Source organism: Marmota monax, unplaced genomic scaffold, assembly GCF_021218885.2.
Source record: "Marmota monax isolate L192 unplaced genomic scaffold, Marmota_monax_Labrador192_F-V1.1 WCK01_AAM20220418_F8-fsc00002, whole genome shotgun sequence".
In the NCBI taxonomy this organism is placed as follows: Eukaryota; Metazoa; Chordata; class Mammalia; order Rodentia; family Sciuridae; genus Marmota; species Marmota monax.
Window position 1 is genome coordinate 19,204,330 of NW_026693571.1, and position 22,726 is coordinate 19,227,055.

General features: G+C 33.1%; 1 protein-coding gene and 1 pseudogene across 4 annotated transcripts in view; one reads left to right on the top strand and one right to left on the bottom strand.

Moving 5' to 3' along the window:
• Positions 1-22,726, bottom strand: part of Rap1gds1 (Rap1 GTPase-GDP dissociation stimulator 1) — a 150,406-nt gene that overhangs the window by 127,185 nt on the left and 495 nt on the right. The window lies entirely within an intron of this gene.
• On the top strand, positions 8,997-9,092 carry LOC124102806 (small nucleolar RNA U13; annotated as a pseudogene).

Genomic DNA, 22,726 nt, shown 5'->3' on the forward strand with positions numbered 1-22,726 from the left:
AAAATCCCAACGGCATTTCTTGTAGAAATAGAGAAAGCAATCATGAAATTCATATGGAAAAATAAAAGACCCAGAATAGCAAAAACAATGCTAAGCAGGAAATGTGAATCAGGCGGTATAGCGATACCAGACTTCAAACTATACTACAGAGCAATAGTAACAAAAACAGCATGGTTCTGGTACCAAAACAGGCGGGTGGACCAATGGTACAGAATAGAGGACACAGAAACCAATCCACAAAACTACAACTATCTTATATTTGATAAAGGGGCTAAAAGCATGCAATGGAGGAAGGATAGCATCTTCAACAAATGGTGCTGGGAAAACTGGAAATCCATATGCAACAAAATGAAACTGAATCCCTTTCTCTCGCCATGCACAAGAGTTAATTCAAAATGGATCAAGGAGCTTGATATCAAATCAGAGACACACCATCTGATAGAAGAAAAAGTTGGCTACGATCTACATACTGTGGGGTCGGGCTCCAAATTCCTCAATAGGACACCCATAGCACAAAAGTTAATAACTAGCATCAACAAATGGGACTTACTCAAACTAAAAAGTTTTTTCTCAGCAAAAGAAACAATAAGAGAGGTAAATAGGGAGCCTACATCCTGGAAACAAATCTTTACTCCTCACACTTCAGATAGAGCCCTAATATCCAGAGTATACAAAGAACTCAAAAAATTAGACAATAAGAGAACAAACAACCCAATCAACAAATGGGCCAAGGACCTGAAAAGACACTTCTCAGAGGAGGACATACAGTCAATCAACAAGTACATGAAAAAATGCTCACCATCTCTAGCTGTCAGAGAAATGCAAATCAAAACCACCCTAAGATACCATCTCACTCCAGTAAGATTGGCAGCCATTATGAAGTCAAACAACAACAAGTGCTGGTGAGGATGTGGGGTAAAGGGTACACTTGTACATTGCTGGTGGGACTGCAAATTGGAGCAGCCAATTTGGAAAGCAGTATGGAGATTTCTTGGAAAGCTGGGAATGGAACCACCATTTGACCCAGCTATTCCCCTTCTTGGTCTATTCCCTAAAGACCTAAAAAGAGCATGCTACAGGGACACTGCTACATCGATGTTCATAGCAGCACAATTCACAATAGCAAGACTGTGGAACCAACCTAGATGCCCTTCATAGACGAATGGATAAAAAAAATGTGGCATTTATACACAATGGAGTATTACTCTGCATTAAAAAATGACAAAATCATAGAATTTGCAGGGAAATGGATGGCACTAGAGCAGATTATGCTAAGTGAAGCTAGCCAATCCCTAAAAAACAAATGCCAAATGTCTTCTTTGATATAAGGAGAGTAACTAAGAACAGAGTAGGGACGAAGAGTATGAGAAGAAGATTAACATTAAACTGGGATGAGAGGTGGGAGGGAAAGGGAGAGAGAAGCGAAATTGCATGGAAATGGAAGGAGACCCTCAGGGTTATACAAAATTTCATACAAGAGGAAGTGAGGGGAAAGGGGAAAATAATACAAGGGGGAGAAATGAATGACGGTAGAGGGGGTAGAGAGAGAAGAGGGGAGGGGAGGGGAGGGGGGATAGTAGAGGATAGGAAAGGCAGCAGAATACAACAGACACTAGTATGGCAATATGTAAATCAATGGATGTGTAACTGATGTGATTCTGCAATTTGTATACGGGGTAAAAATGGGAGTTCATAACCCACTTGAATCAAAGTGTGAAATATGATATATCAAGAACTATGTAATGTTTTGAACAACCAACAATAAAAAAATTAAAAAAAAATATCACCATTTCCACCTAAATCTATAGCCATTCACTAATAGCAATATACTTTAAAAAGAGATTAAAGATTTCTTACTGTTGAAGCTAATATAATTTTTATGTAACTATCTAGTAACAAGCCTATCCTGACATCATTATCCACATCAAATGTAAAAGAAAAATTATTTCTGTACTAATGTGGTTTTCAAACACCTAGAATGTAATCAATATATTAATGAAGTAATTTCAAAGTGAATGACATTATGTCAATTTGGGGCACCTGGCTTAAGGATATAGAAATAATAACTTCCCATGAATATTATATTTCACTTATCTAAAGGGTTTGATATCTGACAGAGTGAAGCTATTTTAAAAACCTTGTCTTGTGAAGTAGGAAAAAATAATTGTTTTGTAAGCAAGACAAGTAGAAAACACTGTATTTTAAAATTGTGAAAATTCAGTTTAATTATGCTATAATTCAGTTTCTATTTATTTTTGTTTAATATATGTTTACAGAGATGGTCCTAAATCAGTCTGAGCCAAAAATCTTTTAATAAATTAACCTAACTTCTCTTCCATTAAACTGTATTACATGTAAGGGAAAACAACTTTTATTTCTTTCCTTTAGGGAACTTCTCCTAGCTGAGCAAGTTAAAGAACCAAGAATGGATTTAAGTCTTCCCTGATTATTACATCCTCCCCCCGTTTTAATATAAATTTTAAATTCTCTAAGTTACCTTTTAAAATTAGAATGAGTACACGAATAAATAATAGCTCAGAACCTTTGTCTACCTTCCCAACTTCTTCTACCCATCCAGGCTAGAACTTCAGAAACATGTCCTTGCCAGAACGTATCACTACTCTTTCAAAATCTACAGTGGTTTACTACTGCCTAATGTAAACTGTGTTTGCATAAAAACCAAGAGTCTCAACTAATATTATACCCTCATCTCTCTTACTTTGTCACACATTATGCACATCAGTACCACTAGGTGTTTTCCCAGGCACCCCTCCATTTTTACAAATGTGCAAATTAATTTCTTTCTGTTAAAAAAGTCTTGCTGTGCATTCTCCTCCTAATCGAATAACTATTACTCTGCAAAGTCAGCCAATAAACACAAATTCTTACATGAAACCCTTTGTTATTCTTGCAGTCTGATCATACCCTTTCTTTTCCCATATTTTGTTTATACCTCAATTATAACACTGATTTCATTTTTTTCTACATTACTACAAGCATTCAAGTCAGGGTTCACCATAACCAAACAACTCACAGACAGAAAATGTAACAAAATTTAGAGGTTAAAAATGCAGTCCCTGATAGTCCATCTGGGCTTAAGTTCTGGCTCTACATTTAACCTGTATAAGTTTAGGCCGGTTTATTTTGTCTCCCCACAGGTAAAATGCAGATGACAATTCCATGTATTACATATAGTACATTCTATAAATATAAATTTAAGGCTTATTAACAAAAGTGGAATTCATGGTACGCTGTCCCAACAAATGTTAATGATTATAATCAGTAAGAACTTGAACTGGATTTGTATCTGATTTTCATGTGTGAATGAGGCCTATGATATAAAGAAATGCAATCAAGAAGATAACTTTGTGTTGCCCCCTTTGTCCCACTAAGCAGTAATAAAATTTGTTCTGAAGTTCAAAACAAAATAAACAATGCAGATAGTATCTACCTTGTCAACTTGTTGTGAGGATTAACTGGGTTTATACATATAATGCTCTCAGAACAGACTCTAGTGCATACAGTAAGCTATTAACCAATGCTGATGACTGTTGATATAATATTAATAACTGCATCACTGTATTTCTCACTACCTCCCTATTGTGTTGTCTTCTAAACAGCAGGCATTCAATAAATGATTATTGAATTAAATGGTGACCCAAAATTGTACATTTAAATGAGAAAAATTTAACAAGATGTCTATTACCAATTTTCTTTTTTTAATGTTATTTAATTTCTTTTATACATATACATGAAGCACAATTAAAATGCATTAATGTGATATTTTTTCCCCTTTTTGCCTGGTCTTCTTTCCTGCTTTCTCCTTTTTACCTTCACTAACTTCTCCACTCACATGTCAATGAACTAATGTTTTCAAGCTTTGATGCTTTTTTTCTTCTTCTGATAATCATGTGTAGATATACCGGACTTTGGGGGAGTTTTGGATCCTATTATACATCTTTTCTATATCTTCATTTTTTCCCTCAATAATAACTCTTGTAAATTACTCCAACATAATCTATACAGCTCTAACTCATTCTTTTCAATTATTTGAACCATATTCCATGGTTGTAGGTAGCACAGTTTATTCAGCCCTTTACATATGTAGCTTTTCACTTTCTTTTGTGGCATTTTGTTTTGATCATTAATCTGGGTCTAAGTATTTTTAATTTTGCCTGATCACTTTCAAAAAGGCTGAATATTTAATTTTCCTTTCAGCTACGCATTAAAAGTATTTTTTTCTAAATCTTGAGTATCAATGAATATTACAGATTTCCACTTCTTGACAGTCTGATGGGTTTAGACTGCTATGTAATTTTTATTTTAATTTCTACTTCTTTAACCATTATAAATGTCAGTATCATCTCGTATTCATTAGCCTTTTGAATTAGCTTTATTTAAAAGTATTCATTCACACCCTTTGCCTAGTGCTCAGATAGGTTTGTCTGTTTTGTTCTTATTGTACACTATAGATATCAACCTTGTCTGTTATCTATGTAACTTTTTTTCTAAGATCTATCATTAATCTATTAGTTTCAATATTCGTCTTTCTCGGCAATTTTCTTTTATAGCATCTGGGTTTCCAGCTACAGTTAAGAAAAGTCTTTTGGGCTCCCAGCAAATTGCTTGATTATCTTTCAATATTATGATTCTTTTACTTTTTATGTCTTTGATTCACTGGAATTAATTTTTACATATGGCCTAAGACTGGGGTATAATTTTATTTTCTGTGTCAAGAGGTTTTAATACTCCGTCCTTTTCTTGCTAAATTAAACTACTACCTCTGCCTCTTATATACAGAAATATATTTCTGAAGTCTCTTCATTCCAATGATCTTTACCCATTCTTATGCTAATATCATATTGACATAATTACACTGGCCCTATCTCATGTTCTCGTATCTGAAAAAACTAGTCCTGATACCACTTTCTCAGCTTTCTTTGCTATTCAGATTTTTTTCTCCAAAATCTTGCTGATGAATCACTTTAGATCATTTAGATCATTTCATCTGGGCACTCCAGAGTGAACAGTAAATGAATGACTAAAATACCAAATGAACAAATAAATACTCTCTTGGATTACATTAATTTTGTATTTTAAAGTTTGAGATCATTTGCATTTTTCACTGTTAATCTTCCTCTCTTCCACATGGATGCATTTAATTTTGTTCAGATCTTGTTTGGGATCTCTTAATAATCGAAATCTTTCAGTAAAATTGTCTTCTCGCATACAGATCCTGTAACTTCACTGTTTACTCCAACATATTTTAGAATTTTGCTATTGGTGAGAATTATGAAATTTTCCCATTATGCTGGGTATGGTATCATACCCCTATAATCCCAGCAACTCAGGAGGCTGGAACAGGAGGATTCCAAGTTCAAAGCCAGACTCAGTAACTTAGCAAAAACCTAAGCAATCTAGAAAGACAGTGTCTCAAAATTAGATAAAAATAAAAAGGGCTGGGGATGTGGCTTAGTGGTTAAGCATCCCTGGCTTCAATCCCCAGTACCAAAAAAAAAAAAAAAAAGAAAAAATTTTCCCATTTCTTTGTGTAGGTAGACATGCCTAGAATAAAAAAGAGCAACTGTGTACAATGATGACATATTCAACCAACAACCAAATTATATTATAAATATGAATCGGTTTGTTTTAAAGTCTGCTAATTTTCCTGTGCATACAATTATCTGATCAACAAATACAGATCACACTATCACTTATATTAGATATATGCTTATATTAAATAGGAAAATAGTTCCAAATTCTATTATTTCATACAACATTAAATGATTTAGACTATATATTTAATAAAGAAAACCTTCACTTCTGTTCTTAATACCACTGCAACTCTCCATGCATTTCTGAGGATTAGGTAAAATTATCAAATGCACACAACAAAATTGGAAGAAATGAGTTTTTCTTAGCAGCTAAAAAAGGTAGAAAAATCATGTCTCTCTCATTTGCTACGGCACTGTAGATGCTTGCTGTCAAAATATCAACCAGAAAAACAAAAACCGAAAGCTCAGAAAGAGTACTTAGAATTTAATAATTTATTACTACCTTCAAAAACTATTGCTTGGTAACTGAATAAAACCTTGACTATTAAAGATTGAGTATGAAGCTGATGTGGATGGGCCATTTTCTTTCATTAGTTGCCATAATTAAATTTCACAGAAGCACAACCTAACATAAATACTAAATATGTTCAGTGAACACACACACACACTTTGGCAAAAATGTATTATTCAAAGTAGTAAATGCAATATTTATTTTGTAAGACAATTCACGCAGTTCTTAATGAACTATTAGTAATATTTGAAGAGAAAATTCAGAGCTAGAAATTGTTCTATTTCATGAAAACTCCCAACTTATAAAATTTCATTAATCTTACATTCTTCACTTTTATCTCAAAGTGTTTATTTATCGATGACTTTAACATGTAGTGATACTTATGTAGGAGCCTTGCTTTTGATGTGGCTCCCAGAGTGCAATGACATTTTAATTCTGTGGCCATTCCCGTTATGAACACATGCATGCACTGGGTACTTCTTTTTCATTCCACAAGCTAATTATAAATGAACATACCACATTACTTACTTCTCTTCAGACAAGAATACTAACAAGACTTCATAAAATATAAGGGCTTAGATGAATTTAATTGACCTCTCCTAATAAGCAAAGCAGTATGAATTCTATGTCAAGTGACTGTATTCCAAAACTTAATTTCATAAATAAGTCCATAAATTTAACTTAGAAATGATTTTTATTCTAAATTTTCTATACTTTTCATTTTGGTGGTTTTATAGTTCTAGGCATATACAGTAATACTGTTAGTATATTTCTACTATTAGATGGGAAATTCTTCCAGGATATCCACATGATTCTCTATAGTAAAAGCAAAAGAAATCCTTATGGCCTTACATCACTTTCTCAGTAACCATTCTTGCATATTCTATTAAAAATTATGATACAAATTGCTGTGATTGAGAAATATTTTAGGGGTGGAGATATAAGTCAGTGTTAGAACACCTGCCCTGTATGCACAAAGCCCTGAGTTCAATCCACAGCACTACAATAATAATAAAAAAGAAAAGAAACATTTTATTAATGTGGCCTATACTAAAAATAATGACTTATTTCATTATAAGGTTTCTTCTCTAATTATTTCAGAAGTCTGATAAAAACTTTCTTAGCAGTAATTTTTCATTTATTCTTAAATGGAGTTAAAACTATTTTGGTTTAAATCAGAAACACTGTATGGTATTACTTGTCATGTTTGATTAGAGGGTCAAAAGTCTGATAGAAGATCTTCACAACTACAGTACTAAACCATAATTCCATAAGAGAAAGATATAGTTTGTTAAATTTTATTCTACATAGTACCAAAAGACCTTTTCATTTGGAGCTCAAGAATTATTTCACTGTTTTATAGCTGTTATAGTTTTAGCATACAACATAACACAAATTACTAAGAAATTAATACACTATCATATTTCTTAATCACACAGTGATTCACAATGAAATTCAGGTTTAATTAATTATTTGTCTGAAAAATGACCAAGAAAAATATATGGATGATTTCTTTTCCTCAACAGTATCCTAAATGGAAAGATTTAGTATACACTCACATCAAACAGTGGTCAACATCTAGGATATTATAAGCCAACTTAGAAAATCAATAGAGAAAAATCAACAAAGCTCAATAGAATATTGAATGATTTTAAAGGAGACTAAGAAATATACTGGAACAATGTTGGTAAAAATGTAACCTGACGATTACTAACGATTTTTGTGTTGAAGAATTGTTGAAATGACCTATATATAGAAGACTAATTTTAGAAGAAGCTGGAAAATGGAAAGCATATACTTTCAAACTTCACTTATTTGCCTGCCTCCTTTATTGTATACTCAATAAACGAGAAATTCTTTAAACAAAAAAATGAAAATAACTGCTTGAAATATATTTGCCCTACTCTAGCTCCTTATACCTATAATGTGCCTACAAGCCAACCTAAATAAACCTTGCCACTATCAGTACTCTATTATCAGAATTATTTCAGAAAAATGCCTTTTTTGCTTATTCGATTATCCTTGTTTCTGAATCTCCCAGGCCCATTTTATTTATTTCTTAGCTTCACTTAGTTCCTTAGATTAGTATACTGTTCTTGAACTATCTTAGCTGTGAGCTTCTACTCCTTCACAATACTACTTAAGCATATGTTTATCATGCAGTGGTTCCTGACACTTGGATTCAAGGATAAGATATCCTATCTCCAAGTTCTACCCCAAACTCTAGGATATGCCTGGCAGCATAGGAAAACCAGACAAGTGACAGATAAAATAATTTCAGTAAGAGGAAATTTTGCCTGAAAATGTTACAGGAATATTTACAGGCTAGATAAGTTAGATTAACAAAAGTGGGATTATCCACTTTGACTTCCAAACAGTCTTGAGTAAGAGCCTTTCCAAAACATATTCAAAGTTGTGACTAACTACATATAGTAATGAGGAAAGAAAGTAAAGACCCTACTTTATAATATTTTGCTGGAGAGAAAATTTAATACTGACATTCAAAGCCAAGATAAAGCGACTTTCTTTAGCTGGAAAAATACAGAAAAGTATTTCATTAAGATTGGTAAGAAAGTCTCACTTGGTAATCTAATAAATAACAGACAAGAGATAATATACACTAAAATTTAGAGTTTAGGAAACACCAACTTTTCTGGGTAATCAAATGCTACTGAAGAAAAATGATATGCACAAGCAGTTCTAAGTTACATGCAAAAGTAGTTAAATGTATTCCTTAATACAGGTGAATCTGTAAGTTTTTTTAATGTATTACTTAATATAAGCATATATTAATACTAAGCAATACATTAAGAACTTTTATAAATCTAATAAAAATAATAACTCTCTGAACTATATCATTTATGAATTCAGGAAGGAAATATAATACCAAAATATTGCTACAGAAAGTAAAAAGAAATTTTAGGGTCAAGATCCTTTTCTGTTCATCAGCATGATGACTGGGTGTTCACACTGCTGTATGAGAGGTGTCTCCCTTGTTATAGCACTGGCATATGACTTGTCTGATGTGAAAAGAAGAATGAATAATATTTTAGGGTAGAAATAAAAGAGAATTCACACAAAAATAAATATAACAAAGGATAATTAACATCCTTACTTAAAGCTATGATGTACCAGATTAAGTTTAAGAAGAATAAAATTCAACCAATAGATTCAACCAGTGTCAGTTATCAATTTCTTTCTTTCTCAGATCCAAATTCACCCTTCAAGCCTGTTCTATAAAAACAATGCTGGGCCCTTAATGTATTTTAACTTTGCCAGATGGCATGATAATAAGCTTTGTCTACAGTGGACAATGGATAGGAAGGCTCTCTCCTTCTTGTTCAGGATACATGGTTTTCTTCAGGGCCAAATGCCTACAAGCCATGGCTGTCACCATCTATTTTTTCCACTTTTCAACGCAGGTAGTAGTTCTGCATAAGAGAGCTCCAGACAGCTCAGGTCTGCACCTCAGCCCAGGTCACTGCTTCCTGTACCATCTCCATATCCTTATAAGTACACATGCTGTAAGACCTGTGGACCAGGTCACCCGGAGTTGCTCTGACCCAAACCTGTACATAGAAGTATGCTGGGTTCCTGATGCCTTAACTTCTGCATATCCAACTCTCTGTGTGCCACTCATCAACTTTAGTGTACTTATTCTCCAAAGAGATGTTCCTGTAGGTCAGATGCCTGTGGACCAGCTCTGGCCTAGTAACCTAATGGACTTCTATGTCATCTAGAGGGTTGGAACTGTATCTTTTAATGAAAAATCTGCCCTTCCAAGAAAAAGTTAGTTTCCCCTTCCTTAGATAAAACTCCCTTAGGCTTAGATTACCTTTAGAGTTTGCTGTCTTTTATAGTTACTCTATTATTGCATAATAAGTTTATAAATATACCATGTTTAAGTGATTGTGTTGGGAAACAATTTTTCTCTGGATTTCTTGGCATGCCTGCATGTTTGGGGCTTTCTGAGCAAAGGAAAATGATAAGCTATACTAATGATAAGTCTACCTCCCTGGAGATATTCCAAAATAACTTAAAAAAAAAAGCCTCTGTTCTTCCTAGAAACTTGCTTTTAGCTTATTTTTAGGGTAATAAATTTAAAGATGCCATTTTCCTCCCTAGGGAGGATTTGTTAATCACCGAATAAGATAAGGATTGTGTTGTTTTTTTCTTGGCTGGGCAGAAGTGCCAGCAACCCAACATAAGCTTCCAATGTCATAAATTTAGGGTCCTTCTCCTGTTACCCAGGTACATATACATGGTAACTCCAGGTTCTTAACACACTGCCAAATATTGAGATTGAATGTTGGGGAACCAGCATTAAAATGCTCTGTGAATGATAAACTCTGTTCTCTGACATGTAAACCTTGTGTTTCCTGTCAGATTATATATATATATATATACACATAAATCTAACACTGTGTATTTTGCCTTCTAATTGGACCTAGATAGATAGAGATCTATAAAAAGCCATCCTAGAAAAATGAATTATGTGAGAAAGACTAAGAATGTTATGAATAAAGTGATTAATAAATTGAAAAGATAATCCCAAACTTCTACTCATCTAACAGTATGAGCTATATGCCTACCAAGCATCAAATACTGCCCTCAGTGTTAAGATGCAAAGGTAAATGAGAATTACTTTCACATATCCCTGATCATTCCCAGAAATAAAGAGCATTAAGTTTTTCCTGCATCCTTCCAGAGGCATGCTGTGTGTATGTGATGTTTATATTTATAGACTTATACAAAAACCTCAACACATAAACAATCCCAATGTTATTACAACCCTACTACCTTTTTCTCATGGTGATGATCTTCATTTAGATCACCTATCATTAGATTTATTATTTGAGAAATCATAATATAACTGAAATCCCTTTGTAATTTTATGACAAAGCATTATTTCACTCAGTGGTAATCAACACAGAAAACCCGCTGTCTTCCAAGAAAGTGATAGGAAAGCTATGATTTAAAACAATTTTGCCAAAATGCTATTATTCTAAGATGTAAACATTAAAATCAACTCAAGGATAACTAAATTTTCAGTCAGAGAGATCAGCATAGATATTCCTTTGTTCCTAAGAAGATTTATTGGGCTCTTGTATTTCAATAAAAAGTATATAAATTTAATGATAACTATTTTTATTAATTTAAGATTGCAAATGAAACTTTTCTTTATTAGAAAAACTGGTAAAATTGATCAGAAAGCTATGGTGAAACCTACAATGATGTTCAAACAGATATATTTATTCCCTGGCTGCTAACTGAGTCAAATAAATACTCCTTAATGGGAATTATTGTCACACTAAAGAACAAGTAAAGAAACAATAGAGAAATACTTACTAGGCAAACTTCTCTATTACGCTATTTTCCTTTGAAACCAAAGAAAACCTCAACAAACATTTATTCAGCAGGTAGTTCTCACTTTGATGAATTTAATAGCAATCTGTTTCTTACTGAGAAATTGTTATCTTTTAGGTTTTATAACTGTTCCAACTATTCTTACGTAACATATCACCCCAAACTTAAGGGCATAAAACAGAAGCCATCTTATTATGCTCACAGGCTCTATGAACCAGGAATTCACAGGGAGCACATTGAGGATAGCTTATTTCTAATCTACAAGGTCTGGGCCCTCAAAGCAAGAGTCTCAAAGGCTGACTCTGGGAGCTGGGGTTGAGGCATCACCTGAATCATCCCACAGTTCATTCACTCACATGTCTGGTGACTGACCTTGGAAGGACTAGGATTGCTGATCTGACACTTGACACTTATCTACAAGGCTTGGCTTCCTAACAATAAGGCATCCTCAGAATACTGAGACTGCTCAGGGCTCTAAGCAGGCCAGTGTTGAACAAACAAGGCAGAAGTAAGCATTGCCTTTTATGACCTATATTAGAAGAAAGTCACATAGCATCACACTGAGGCATTCTGCTGAACAGAAGTAAGTAAAAAGTGTGTTCACATTCAATAGGAGAGTTTGAACCTAACTCTCAAAGGGAGGGTGGCAAGTTCCAGATTATGTGGTACAAGAGATTGCTGTGGCCACCTTTGGAAAATCTAATCTGCTATAATAACTTAATATTCACTAAATGATTTGTTTAAAACAGTACAATAAAACCAGGTGTGGTGGCACACACACCCAGCCACTTGGGAGTGCAAGGTAGGAAGACAGCAAGTTTAATACCAGCCTCAGCAACTTAGCAAGACCCTCAGCAACTAAGCTAGACCTTGTCTCAAAATGAAAAATTAAAGAACTGGGGATGTAATATAATGACAAAGCACCCCTGCATTCAATCCCTAGTATTGAAAAAAAATAGTACAATAAACAGCATTATATTATTTAATTGGATTTATTTCTGAACACTAGTTTTCCAAAATCGATTATATTACAGCTTTAGAAACAGAAATGAAAACTCAGTAGATATTATTTTATGCAATATCTACTACTTTCCTGTGAAAACAGGTGTTACTATTATTATCATCATCTGCATTTTAACTGATGTGAGTTGAATTCAGAAGCTGAATAATTTGCCCAGAATAAGTGCTAAAATTGTGATAAATCCAGACATGTGTTTTCAAAGTCCTGGCTCTTTCCACTGTACAAGCAGTCAGCACTTCACAGTTAAATGAAGCTCACACAATCTTGTATAGATCAGAATTGTGCAATGCAAGGACTGCCTGTATCTTGCTTTATATAGATGTAAGCTTTTCAAGAATGAATTTGTTAGCTGTCCTAGGTAAGAACTGTCTATACATCTGAATATGTGACCTAAATATATAACAAATATATTTGAGAGCAGTCTCTGCATAAAGGTAATACAATGCTGGATATCTATATTCTTGCTTTCAGTAAGTGTTTAACTGAAGAATAAAATCTAGGGGAAAAAATTCCAGATCATTGTAAATAATGAGCACTTGTGTGTGTGTGTGTGTGTGTGTGTGTATATATATATATATATATATATATATATATATATATATATATATATATATATATACTGGAGGAGTTTTGTTAGTTGCTAAAAAAAAAAAAGTAAATATGATCCTCTTATTTAAATTCTTAAGGGTCTGTATTTTCTCTTTTGTAATAGAAATGATATTTATCTTTTTTTGGTATTCATTTCTTTTATATTACTCTTTATATTATGACATAATATTTATATAATTACATATTACATACTTTATACTATATTATTTCTTTTATACTACTTTACAGTTCTTCAAAATTGGAAAATGTGACTTCTTGTACTACATTTATTTTGTCACCTTCTGCAATGCCTAATATGTTAGAGTCTTGTGTTTCTGATTTAAATGACAGCTAACATGACCTAGATAGAAGCCACAATGGACAGTTATACCTTCTTCGGATCTTAACACCATACCCCCAAACTCATTTTTGTAATTAAAAGGAAATCAATCCACTCATATTTTTTTTTTATTTTTTAAAAACCTAATGTTTAATTTTAAAGAAAAAAATCAATGTTTCAATGAAGCATATGATATATGTGTGTATATACAGATATAGATCAACATAAATTTTGCTCTTTTATAATGATCAGTTCTATCTCTGATATTGGGATTATCTGAGAAATCTTCAAACAGGAATATTTTCAAAAGGGTGAAAGAAAACAGTTTCTAAAACATAACAAATTTGTTTAAAAATAATACTTTAAGAGGATATGGGTTGGCAGGGGACAGTGGCCCATGCCTGTAATGCCAGTGGCTCAAAAGGCTGAGGCAAGAGGATCTTGAGTTCAAAGCCAACCAGCAAAAGCGAGGCACTAAGCAACTAAGTGAGACCCTGTCTCTAAATAAAATACAAAATAGGACTGGGGATGTGGCTCAGTGGTTGAGTGCCCCTGAGTTCAATCCCAAGTATACCATGCCCACCCCACAAAAAAGATGTTATGGGTTTTCCACATTTTAAAAGCAATTTTTTGTGTGTGACAGTACAATGATTCCTGGGATTTTTTCCCCTCTTATGAAAGATATCACAAATTAAGGGAATCTTCTAGTTATCTGAAATTATTTTAGATAATTTTATATAATTCTTATGTAATTCTTACAGGTTAGTAAATTCTTTCTAATTTAAAAGAAAATAATCCTCCTTAGAAACAATCCAGCAGTTCTACTGTACTCTCATGATCTTTTAAAATGCCATGCCCTTACTTCTCCCAGGAAAATGTTTATGCTCAAGGGCCAAAACTAAGAAAAGAAAAAATACAACAGATCTTAATTTGAAGTGGTGAAGTTCTTATTAGATAATGGAGCTTGAAGTTTTCCATATTATAATTTGTATTATTTTCCTATGAGATTAGCTCCCCCATCCTTTCCTTTTTATTTGGAATATGTTCTTTGGTTCTTATTCAATAATAATGATAATATTTTAAGGGTACATATGAAATGAGGATATAAAGAGCTTAAGTAACATGCCAAACTACACAGTTTATAGAAAGAGCAGATACTCTTTTCTCTCTCTGAACTTCTAGATAATTCTTGAACCATTCTGGTCATCTAAAAATAAAGTTTAACCATGACTGATGAATGAATGAATAAATGAGTATATATGTGTGTGTACATATACATATAAAATAGGTAGTTGTGTTGACTAGTTATACGATTTTTCACAACCTCTTAATTTTAAAATAAATTTATTTCTAACACAGTGCTGAATAAAAGTGGTTCAAGAGCAGACATCTGCCTTGTGCAGGGAAGCAGTCAGCTTTTTACCCTATGGATGATGTGAATTTTGCAGCTACCCTTTCTCAGTCTGAAAAAGTGCTCTTCTGATCCTACTTAGCTGTGAATTTTTGCCATAAATCTTGAATTCTGTCAAATAAAAAAGTAATTTTCAAAAAGTGATAAGTTCCAACTTTACCACAATTTTTTAATTGGTTTTTTAAAAAATAAATGACAGCAGAATGCATTACAATTCTTATTACACATATACAGCACAATTTTTAATATAATTAAATCTTTAGCAATTCAGAAATAACAGAAATCTCATATTTCTGTATATTCAAATACTTCCATGAATCAGAGAAACAGTATTAATGAATTGATTTTGCAGGTTATAGGAAGTATTAGTGTGGGCTGAGGTTGTACTCAGTGGCAAAGCACTTGCTTCACATACATGAAACACTGGGTTCAATCCTCAACACCACATAAAAATAAATAAATGAAAATAAAGATATTGTGTCCATCTACAACTAAAATTAAAAAATGTTAGTGTACAGAGTTTTCTATTAACCCACTTACTGGAATGAATCCTTGGTATTAGTGAGTTCTTGTTTGTGATTGTGTGTGTGCATGCACTTGCCCAGGGATTCCCTACTCAACTCCAATCAGTTTTGCCACACAGGAATGGATCCTAGGAAGGCATATTTGGGACTATTCAAAAAAGTCAGAAACTAGATTTGTTTCCCAAAATCTTCAGATCACTGCTTTTTTGGACTTCAAAGACAGTGAATGATTCAGGGCCTCAAATAATGACATCATGACTCTGTTTTTGTCTAGATTAGGGAACTGGGGGCCAGTGAGTTTAAGAAACATCCCTGAGTTCACACATTTAGTTAGAGGCAGTATCAGGCCCAGAATCTTAATATTCATCTCCTAACTGCTATACTAGTGTTCTTTTTATTATACCAGGTTAGTTCAAATTTGTTAATTTTAAAAAAGCAAGTGTCACTTTTCAGAACATTCATTTACATAAAAACAAGGTAAAAAAATCTTAGGGAAAGGGAAGCAGCATAGCATTACTTTATAACGGGCTGGCAAACTACATAACCTGTTTTTATAAACTAGTGGATAAAAATGTCTTTTACATTAATAAATGGTTGAATAAAATTAAAAGGTGGCGTCATTATGTGCAATTATATGAAATTCCAATTTCAGTGTCTTAACAGTTTTATTAGAATACAAATTATTCCTTTGTGCATTATTGATAGTATTCAACATACAAATGGCAGGGTGGACTAGTTGTGCCAGAAAAATAATTTTACATACTTTTTGATGCACTACAAATTGCAGTGACATAGCTACAATTTGCCAAAATTTCAAGTACCATCTATATTGTCATACCACACATTAATTTTGACCATCATATCAAAACAAAAAGACTTCAGATCGTCTCCAATTTAAATCTTCATCTTTATAATTGTGCAAAAACAATATGCACTTAACAGAAACCATACTTTGAATTTTAATCTTTTCCCAGGCCAGTTAACACTGTCTCAATGCTGGGCAGTGGCAGTGAGCAGTAGTTTTAGTCAGTTACTCTATCGTAAGGATAAAGAGAGATTTTAAGTGTGTTGCTATGATATTTAGTAGGTTAGTTAATCCTATTTTCAACTTACTATGGGGTTACCTCTCAGTAAACCATTGTAACCCCATCATAAGGTAAGGAATATCTTTACTTCAAATGTCAAGCTTCAAAGACATTTAAAATGGTGTCTGGATTATTTTGCTATTGGGTTGGATGGCAAGCCAATCTATTATGCAACGACACTGTAGTTACTGTAGCTATACTGGGAAAATGCAATATACATCATTTTTAACTAGATTAAGTATTGATCACATTCCCTACACACAGGAAAGCAGTCATAAGAGAAATGAGGAAATACAAAACAAAGTATCTCATCACAGCAAAATTTCTTTACAAAACTGAATAATGAACAAGTATGGTGGCACATGCTTTTAATCCCAGCAACTGGAGAAACTGAGGCAGGAGGATTACAAAATCAGGAACTTAGTGAGACCCTAAGCAACTCAGTGAGACCTTGTTTCAAAACATAAAAAGGGTTCGGAATGTGATTCAGTGGTAAAGCACCCCTGGATTAAATCCCCAGAAAAAAAAAAAAAACTGAAAAATGAAAATGAAGCTATTAAGTTTCAGAGTGTCTCATTTATTATCCTAGCAATGGAACTTTTCATTATGATGAGTTAATTAAAAATAAATATTTCTAGAGAAAATAAACTTTTTAAAGAATGCTTTTCAAGAAGACTAACTACTTAAGGTGAGAACACCAGAAACAATATCAACATGTAACTATAAAAACAAGGCAAAATATTTCAAGAGGTTTTCCCTGGCTCCTTGTGAGTTGACAGATACTAGTGATATTAGCTATATTTTCAAGAAGTCAATTCCAAGCAACTGAAGAAATTGTCTCCATGGAGAGTATACACAGAATATTAACAGGCAAAAATATTTCAAAGTTCAGCAAATACTAATTCAGTTTAACCTGAAGTGGAATCCGCTAAGATGTGTTACAACTGATAACGGCAAAAATATGTGAGAAACAGAGAGAGGCTAGCTAAATAAATTTACAGTCGGTGAAAATGTTAGGTGTTTAAAGTCTATGGTTCTTCATTCAATAACTCATCAATATGCTTGTTATTGGGAAAATATTTTAATCTATCACGTATCATTGAACTAGTACTATCACCAATGAACTTTACTTGTCCACACAGATTTAACTGCAGTCAGTTCTATGCATATTCATCAGAAATAGAAACTGAATATCCTGACCTGCTTTATCATGTAATGGCCTAACACTTAGTAGTTACAGAGCTTTACTGTGATTTTCTGAGCTTATATACAAACAAAATTTTCTGAACAAAAAGAAATGCCTTCAACCACTAGTATCAAACAATAAATATATTTGAAAATTAGATATCACTACAGATTTGATAATGTTTCCTAATGAATCAGACCTAAAGTCAAGGAGAAATCGTGCTTATATATAAGAACTATATACCCTGATAGTCATTTTGATAACACTGTTCAAACTGTAAGAAACAATTTGTCTGTTTTGTCATGCATACACAAAGTTTCAATGGATATACTTAGCAAGCTTAAATTACAGTTCCAGGATTCCTTTTCAAACCTCACTACAAGTACAAAGGAAATATACATATTTCAAAATCCATTTAACATTCCAATTGAGGAGCTCCCACCTAGTCTTCAATTAGAAGTGGTTAATCTGCATATTATATAGCAAATATCAAGAGAAGAATCTAAAATAATTTGATAAATGCCTTCTATCGAATGAATATGCTCATGAATATGTAGGTCTGGTGATGTAGCTCAGTAGTATAGCTTGCCTAGCAGGTTTAAGCCCTCAGCTCACCACATACACACAAAAATAAATAAATTAGTTAATTAATTAAATGTAATTGCAGTATGTATCTGTGAAAAAATGCTTCAAAGACAAAATTCATAAAATTGAATTATAAACCTTCATTAACAAATGACTACCTTCTTATGATATCTTTGAACCACAATAAGTGAAATGTTATCCTCCCCCAATGGCATTCTAGTCTTTTCATTTTATATTATAATAAACTAAACTTTGTTCAATTAATACTATCATTTTTGTATTTGGTCAAATATTTGTGGATATTTGTTTTCTCTCACCACATATTTTCTCTCTTTTTGTATAATACCCTTGATTTTTGCTTCTTGGCCTACAAAGCCTAAAAACTTACCATCTGGCCCTCTGAGGAAAAAGTGTGACAGCAGTTGCCTGGTAGGTTACTATTATTCCTGGTGCAACACCACCTGAGAACCTCCTAACAATGCAAATTCTTAGCCTATCCCACACATATTGAATCCAAGTTTTTGAGGATAGACCCCATAATTTTTTTTTAATAAGCTTTCTAGCTGATTTTTATATAAGCTAAAACTTGAAAAAGAGTATTAGGTTTTTGAGGATTTATCCCCTTGGAAAAATATTTGCTTCTTTGAATCAGTAAAGTGGGGAGAGTCACTCAATTCCTAAAACTGTTAAAAAGATTAAAATTAAATTTGGAGCATGATAACTGATATTAATAATTCTTAATAAATGGTAATTACTCAATGGTGTACTGGCACCTCCTGCACTAGCCCATGAGATAATGATTACTAAATTTTTAGGAATTTTATGAGATAGTTATTAAAAGTTATTATTTAAAATTATATACTTTAAATGAGTTACATTAAAACAGGTTATATTCAAAACCATCATTACTTAATTACTTTACATTTTGCTATTATCTACTCTCATTAGATGATGTCTATACAGAAGACATACTACATAATGATGTGCTGCATCTGATCTCTTCCCAATTCTATACTTGTTGACACCATTTTGGTAGCTTGAAATCTGCAATGGTGGGAATATTTACAACACAGGAAATTCACAGCCACCACAAATTTGGTGTTTCTGGAGAAGGGCTTTTGGTTAAACATTTACCAGCACACCTCTGGTTATCATTATTTAAAATTATACAATTAATACCTGCAGAGATGCCTAATAATTTGCTAAGTAAAAAGAATAGCCCAGATAGATACATACATACATTCCATTCCCTATAATCACTCCGTGAAAAACTGAAAAAAATCATCAGAAGGACTTTGGAATTTACAAGTACAGCTAATCATAGCTAGCAGCTCAATTTAACCACCTCCTTTTATCACTACAGTCCTTGGTTTTAACTCCTGGAATGCTTGTAGTAACAACTGTATAAATAGATGCACTGGAAGAAATTGTATTACTCTGCAGTTTGAATCCAGCATCTGTATCTTAACCAGCAGAATAAATGACTTTTTGGGCATTTATTTAGACAAAGCTAATAAATTATCTTAAACCCTTTCACTGCAGCATCAAGTAGATTAGCATTTGAACAATAAAGAGAAAAAAAAAACAAGTTATATTGAGATGAATATAAGACATCAATGATACTAAGTATATTTCAAACTTTAGTTTCAAATAGTCATAGAATTTTAGAATCAAAATAATACTTTGTAATTGCAATGGTTTGAATGTTTTTTGCTCCCTCCAAAACTCAAACTGGAAAATAATTCCCAATGACAGATATTATTAAAAAGAGAAAAAAAAATGTACTATGCTAAGTTATAAAGACCTAAGTAGAATGTCAAAGAAATAAGTGTACAGCACTATAGTGAAATTACAAAGTATTCTCAGGCAAGAAAAAAGTATATACTACTCCCTATAAAGTGTAACATTTTACTGCATAAAAATGTTTTAAGTCCAAACTCTTCTTCAGTTTGGCCTTTAAGATCTCATATTATCTGGTTGTTATATATTAATATTTTTCCATCTCTGTTAACCATTATTTCCTTATATTTTGTTCTAGCCAAACATAGCTATTTAATAATATCCCAGAAATTCCTCAAATATTTCCTTATGTTCATGTTATTTCTCTCCCCTCTCCATCCCAATTAACAGACACCTATCTACTTTTCAGAAACGTCACTGATCTTTGGTTAAAATAATATTTCTCTAAGACCTCTTCTCTATCCCTCAAATCTGTAATTTATGCAAAAGCCTTTTATATCACTCATACCTTTATTTGTTATTATAATTATTTGTGTATTTGTCATATTGTTCCTGTTAGGATTATAAGAAACCTGAAACATGAATGTCCTTTTCATTTTTGTCCTCTTACAAAACACTGCATACAATTTATATTTAATAAATAATATGTTAAACTTATAATAAAATGTATACAAAAAATAGTTGTGGTCCACAACAGAAATTTTCCTTTACTTTCCTGTGGAGAAAATCACTGCCATAAGAATCTTTTTTTAAAAAACTTCACTTTCTTCAAGAAGATGACTAAAAAGCAATTTTCCCCCTATCATTAACCAGTTATCTTATGGATTATTATAACAACTTCCTTGGCTCAGATATAAAATTGCTTTCCAAGATTCCAATTTTATTATATTGTATGTGCCACTGATCATACACCAAACCACATTACCACTGAAAATGGTAGTTTAGAAGGAGATGGTTGCCTGAGGTTAATCCAAAGCCTGTAATACAACCCAACCTTTTTATCTGGAGAGGCAACACTACAATGATATTTCTAAATACCTGTTTCTTCTATATCTTCATAATATCTACCAACCCAAATGTTTGTTCCCAGCCTATACTTTCAGGTTTAAAAGTTAGAAATAATAGGTGGTTTTAAGAACTAATTTGCCAAAGATTTACTGAATACCTACTAAGTGAAAAGCACTGTAGGAGACACAAAAATTAAAAAGATATTATTTTCATATTCTGGAACTCAAGACTAAATGCATAACACACACACCCATAACTCCATTTCCAGGTAGATTATGTAAGTACTAAAAATTTTCTAACAAGGTACAGATACTATGAGGAATGAGATTAATCTAACCAATGCTTCAAAATAAGAGATGGATTTCTATTTGGCCTTTATTATTTTAAAATAAACAAGAGTATTCAACAATTTCAAGATTACTTTTAAGTAGATAATTTCATTTGTTTCATGTATTTTTATCCACCAGTTCTGCAACAAAATCAGATATTTTTCCCACCAAAAAGTAATGTTTCAACATTTATCTTTTAATTAAATGGATTTTTAAAGCTCACTTTAGAATATGGAAAAATTTTACAGGCAAAACTTGTGTCCTGTATGTTTAAAAGAAAAACACAGTATGTTCAATAATCTGATTTAATATTCATTAAAAATTCTGCTCCTGGAAAAAAGACAGGTATGTATAAATGGGCCATCATATTTTTACTGAAATCTGTTCAGCATATTAATAATACATTAAAAGGAAAACTGAAAATAAAATTCAGGGTTTTAGAGCATTTTTCATTCATACCCCTCCTGCAACACTGTCTCCTTCCCACTCTATGGCCAAAGGTCTGAATCAGAGCTTGGACCACTTGCTTTTCCAGGAAGCTCCAGGACACCATTTCTAGATTTTTAGAGACTTCCTTGAAGGTTTTGAGTTGTCATGACCTAACTCTGGACATGCTGAGCACTGTATTGACAGATGAAAGGGCCACACTCATCTCAAACCTAAAATATAAGGAAGGAGTGGGAAAAGTCCAAGTGGATTGATGCCAATGGAGCAAATTTTAAAAAGAGGAAATTATGATAGATAGGAGTGGAAGCAAGCTGGAGAACATGTAGAAGCGAGGTATTCCAAGTTCCTACTATTAAAAGAAACTTTCAGCTCTTAATTACATTGCAGAATGTATCAGACATTTCTGTAATGACCGAACAGTTAAGCAATACATGATGAAAAATTTTTGTGTTAAATTATGCATAGTTTTATAAAACATATTTGCTTTGAAATATCTCGTCCAAACCAATCTCTTTGAGATTAACTATAAATATAAAGGAACTAAAATCAGATTATGCAGATTTGGGCAGGGGAAGCTGGGAACGAATAACTAGCATGTAAATTCGGTAACAATATGTTACAGGGCGCAGTTTCCTGCTACAGTAGACAAACTAAGAAACCAAGAAAACGGCTCCAGGAGAGAAAGATTGAACACTGTAGTCATCTAACACTAATTCAACAGCTAGCGCCTCTACCCAGCCTCACCTTCCTCATGGCCTCTGACAAGTCATCATTTCAAACTATGAAGCTGTCCGCTCTCCCCCAAGGAAAATATTTTCCGAGCAGGTTGTAAATTCATCCCTAAACTACTTGCTTCCACTTCCCCGCCCCGGGATGAGCAGTTCCCAAGATGGGGAGAGGTCGCACTGACAGGGAAGGAAGTTACACCAAGTGATCTTTTCTCGCGGTCCGACAGGAGCCTCGAGTCGGGCCGACGCGGGAGCAAGGAAGCGGGCGGCCTCCGGAGCAACTGGGCTGGGGCAGCGGATG